Source organism: Styela clava, chromosome 4 (genome assembly GCF_964204865.1).
Source record: "Styela clava chromosome 4, kaStyClav1.hap1.2, whole genome shotgun sequence".
Taxonomy (NCBI): Eukaryota; Metazoa; Chordata; class Ascidiacea; order Stolidobranchia; family Styelidae; genus Styela; species Styela clava.
In genome coordinates this window covers 13,055,511-13,060,930 of record NC_135253.1, presented here as the reverse complement: position 1 = coordinate 13,060,930, position 5,420 = coordinate 13,055,511, and the positions used below count along the sequence as shown (strand labels likewise).

The following is a 5,420-nucleotide window of genomic DNA, read 5'->3' as shown; positions in this document are numbered from 1 at the left end:
CACAAACTACACTACAAGTTTTAATGTTTTCAGTGTGTTGTCCAGTTATTAGAATCTTTTTACAACCGACCGAGTAACTATTGGTCGTATTGTTTCCTGAATATGCCTCCTTCCAATTTCTGTGTAAGCATGAATAATTGAGGTCACAGTGTTTACACATATGCTTCAATATTTTAACAATGTTTGCGTGCATAACAATATATATGTAGTGCTTCTTACTACGATTAGGGCTATTAAGTGGAATACATATTTTTACATATTTTTAAACGGATTGCTTGCAGTTTTGCCTGGACTGAGTTGAATAATGTATGATATTAACCTGCACTTTACGGACGATGCTTTCGTCCCGGTCATTCACTCATCGATTGTCATCTGCACACGAGCGGTTAAAAGTTTGACAACGCAGCAGCATTTAAATGCCGTTAAACGAATAAAGGAGACGTCAGAGTATTACACCCACTTCCGATTTTGTAATCGATTAACAACAAGACAGAGTTCATGTATTTACAAAAGTTGGAGATTGTGTGACCTGATGCACACGACAGTGAGTGCGCAGTTTAGAGCATGAATTCTTTGTCTAACGTAATGGGAGGACCACTCACTCTACCTTTTTTTATATGAAATTAGTAAAGAAATATCTATGGAGAAAAATCGCTTTCATATTTTGGTCAGTAGTCCATGTTGAGTATTGAGATAACAAAATCATAGACAACAAGTCTGATAAAAAAAATGTAAAATGAAGTTTAACTAATTTTGGACTGAATTATTTATTTCATGCAAGTTATTATAAATGCATATGTTTGTATTTTTATTAGCTCTAGTTACAGGGATAGTCTGAATGAAATGGATCACAACTGAATTATTATTATTTGTGAAGTAATTGTTTCTCGTGATGATTCTCACTCCATGATGTTTTTATAGAAATGAGAGTCGACTGTGCATATATAAATTCAATTCGAATAACTTTCTTCGTCACTTTTTTACGATTTATATTTTCAACTGGGATAAAAATATCATAGATAGTTTTATTAGAGTACGTGAAATTACTTGTCAAAATGCACTTTTCGAAGATATTGCTAGCAATTCTCATCGTTTCTTCTTGTGATAAGAAAATACAAGTCTGTAAGTATTTGAAGTTTAATTATACTAACTACGGTGGATCTAGAATTAGAACTACCGGTAAATGAATGAAAATCTACAAAATGCAAAAAATTCCGTTTCAAATACACTTTTACTGCTAGTTCGCCATATAAACTGATATCAACTTTTGATGTTGACAAAAGTTGTAAAAGGCGTATTCATGCAATAACAGCATAACACTTTATTTATGTATTAAATATTCCAACCATGGAATAATAAATTGGGAGACTGTCTCCAACAAATCATTCTGAAGTCACATTGAGTAATATTTTTTACTCGAGTTTGTACGTTGAAAATCTGTTCATCTGTTCTGTCATGGTTACTGCTATGGTTATTTAGTATATAGTTTCTTGCTTTAATGTTTGATTTTCAGATGCTCAATGTCAAGACGATGAATTTGAATGCTATGACGGAAGTCAATGTATACCCGACGCATCTTTTTGTAATGAAATAGAAGATTGCAAGTAAGACAAGAATTTCTATCAAAACATACAGAAACCCACCATTAGAGTTTAGAAATTTTAAAATGATCAAATACAGACAATTGTATGAAAATAATTATTATTTTCGTTACATTAAAATTTAACATATGTTTTCATCTAAAGTACAAACACATTCATAATTAATTGCGGACTAAATTCCGTAAGAGCAGTCCATCTGAATTGATAGGTCGGTATTAAACTTATTTCCATGCGAGAAAATGAGGGTATCACTGTCGTTAACTGACCAACTGACGTCATTATTTTTTGTTACTTGCCGTCATACCAAGTTGGATATTTTTGCAAAATTAGCGCCACTACGTAGTGGTCCAAAGTAAATGAAGCCAACTGTTAACTAACTAAAATCTAAAATTTCATATTTTCATTTTTGGTATTGCCTTTAATTTAATTATCAGAATTTAAAAAAAATTTCAGTCAAGAATCCTAATTTTTGAAAATATTTTCATTTTCAAAATTTGATGTAAACAATTATTATGTCAATGATGACCGCTCCACGTCCATAATATGGCAGTCTAAATAGTGATGCAATGCCAAGTATTTATTTTTTCTGAGAATATTGCATATTTAGGTACTTCAAGCTCGAATGTTTGAAACAAAATATATTTTGGAAGAATGGTTCCCTAACAGTGCCCTAATCCCGAGTGTGGCCGCACGAAGCTTTCCGGAGTCGCACAACATCGCCTGCACAAGCACCCAACTGGTCTACCAACTACCCAAGTATGCTGGTCGGGTAGTGGTAAATGCGATTGATTGATGGTTTTACGATTGTCGATGATTTCGACTGTCCGTTGTGTACCAGTGTCAACTTTCCGATGAGCCTACCGGTCGTTGAAACATACCACTGCCGTAATTAGCTTAACGAATTTCTTCCTTTTACTGTCAGGAAAGCCATTTTCGAGATATTGTGGTGTAAAAAGAGGCTTCGTTTGACCATATGATATGCACGGGCCTGTCTAGAGATAAGGGAATTGTGTACAATCGTGCTCGTTTGACTATATGTTTGCCCAGGTGCGGTAACATTCATTATTTATTCAGAATACATTACGCACAATAATTCAAAATTAAATTGAAACGATATCATAAATTCTTCACTAAAAATCACATCACAAGTTTCCAAAATTCAATGGAAAAACTACTACGTCACCTCAAGTCGAACCATCTGGGTAGCGTCGATAAACCGGTAAAATATCTAAACTGGAAGTGCTATCAGCGCAAGCGAAGGTCCCAAAAGTATGTACTGTTGTGAATAATTCTACTCTCTAAGCTTTTTACATTGTTTCTAATAAATAGCAAAACAAAGGAAAACACATATATTTGAAAAAAGGGATATTCCCAGCAATAAGAAAATGAGAATGCCAGGAAAAAATAAAAGCGAAAAGTTGAATCCCATGTTCATCTACAATACACAAAAATCATTCGAATATTGAAGATGACATGCGGGTGCAACGTCACTCCAAAGTTCCAAAAATTATCGACGAGATACAGAAGCATTGTTTTCACTAAAATAATTCAATACAATGGAATATACTGATTTTACTGTACTTTTCTTGCGGTCGCAAATATCTCACATTTTGGATTTTACGAAAATTTGCGTCACGGAAAAAAAAAGTCTGGTAACCAACGTTTTATAACATATCATTTTTTTTTCAAGAATTGCATATCAATCAGTGCTTTATTGGTTAGGGTTTCTAGTAATAAAACATTATTAGAAAATTCTCATCAAGGTATAAAATTACTAACGGGCGCGTCTGTCTTGTGATTAATCACTTTTATTTATAATTATTACATTAATGAGACACGATTTTACGGGCTGTCAATACCACCGTATCAATATTAGTGTGTCTGACAAATACAATTGAAGATAAAGGGCGATATTCAAACGAATGTGGCTTCGAGCAAAGTTATAAATATATAATCGTTTTAAACCCAACAGTGTAGTAATATTTCGATTCTGCATTAAGAATATTAACCCACGCGTTATTTGCATATGTCACAAATCTATAACATTCATGAAATATTGAATATATATGCTGTTGTGAATTCACCATATACTGTAATCATTGATTGTTATAAAGAATCAAAGAAATATAACAGAAGAGTTCGAAGTTTTGTGCAAAATTCTTGATAAAAATATTCCAGTTGGTCTGCAGTACATGATTTAAATAACTATCATGGTAAATTTTCGAAATCTTATTGCTCAAGGACAGACTAGCTTAACCATATGGCAAACCATGCCATGTCTGGTATCGGATTAGTTAATTATTTGTTTTGGTGAACCTATCCCCCGCATGAGTTATCAGAGGTGCGGTGGCGAGCGTATTCCTAACGCTTAGCACGATGGGCCACACCGCCGTGTTCATATAAATCTCTAATGAATCCAATACTACCATTCACTCATCATAACTTAATTCGTGAATACGTTCAATTGTGCAGAGACGGAAGCGACGAATTGGATTACACGTTCGAGCATGACTATGACGAACATGGGAATATAAAGCTGGCGCCTGTGTTCTACCACTGAATCAAACCCATAAAAAAGAGGTTTTGTGCAATGAAGGTATTTTGATCATAGATCTCCAGAGTAATGAAAGCAGTAGAATTTGACTTTATGACTACTGCACCCAGAGCCGGCCGTAACCCTAATGCGACTGGGATAGTCAATTGAAACTACATGACAAATTGAAAAAAATAAGAAACCGAAAAAGTAGGCAAAGTATCATTTTTGTAGAGTAGATAAGCAGCATTCTCCAATTAAATTACCTTCTACACGTAAAAACAAATTTTCCGAATTTTCGTATTCAATTCTATATTCTCATATCATTGTTATAAATATATTACTTCTTGTTGAACTTGTAGCATGGAGAATTTATAGAACATTTTCATATTGAATATTGCTCATGAAAATCAGTAGTGAGTTAGAAACCCAGGAAACACATTTGAGCGTGTAGGATTAAGCCTGACAACGTTGGTCCCAAGCAGCATCAAATTTTCTAAAATAAAATCGCGTGACAACGATGGGCCACGAGGCGGACCATCGTTGTCAACCTTTTTATTTTCTTTTTATTCAAATTTTTTTTTTTTTCAATTTTTTTTTTCTTTTTTCGTTTTTATTTTTGATTTTTTTTTTAATTTTAATTTTTTTTTTCATTTCTTTTTTTTCAATTATTTTTATGTTTTTTCACAACTATTTTTTTATTTTCGCTTTTTCATTTTAATTTTTCATTTTTTTAAAAATTTTACGCGTGACAACGATGGGCCACCATAGTAATTCGTCATATTGCTAATAATCACATGAGAATTATTCACTTTGCATACGGCTGGTGTCGAAATATCATACTAGAATGATCTAGAATTTCCAATATTTTATGACGTTGAAATCTTATTATTAACTTTGATGTCAATATATTCAAGATTATCGGTTAATTTGTTACAGTCCAAAGCGGAAGCAAAAAAAATTTAAAATAAAAACGCAGACGGCCCATTGTGAATTTTTTTATTCATTTTTATATTTATAATCATTTTCATTTTTCAATCTTTTTATCATTTTTACGAAAAAGAAAAAATTATTTTTTTAGTTTTTGATTTCGTAATATTTTCAAATTTTACTCGTGACAACGATGGTCCACTTTTTAAAAGGCCTTTTTGTAGCAGCCTAAACAAATTTGATATATTATAGGTGACAGTGTATTACGTCAAGAACTACACATTTGTATTAAAGTACTTAATTAATACAAGCCATGTCTTATTTATCATACTGCTTACTGCATCAGGTGCAGATGA

The 5,420-nt window shown here is 32.7% G+C and overlaps 1 long non-coding RNA gene across 2 annotated transcripts; it reads left to right on the top strand.

The window, feature by feature from the left end:
• The first annotated feature begins 999 nt into the window (after window positions 1-999).
• On the top strand, window positions 1,000-4,287 carry LOC120325940 (uncharacterized). 2 transcript variants are annotated; one of them, XR_013475252.1, is made up of 3 exons: window positions 1,000-1,122; window positions 1,514-1,604; window positions 4,074-4,287. It is a non-coding gene; the product is annotated as an uncharacterized LOC120325940 (long non-coding RNA). The 2 variants fall into 2 exon arrangements; XR_013475253.1 differs by lacking the exon at window positions 4,074-4,287 and adding an exon at window positions 2,209-3,277.
• Window positions 4,288-5,420: the final 1,133 nt, after the last annotated feature.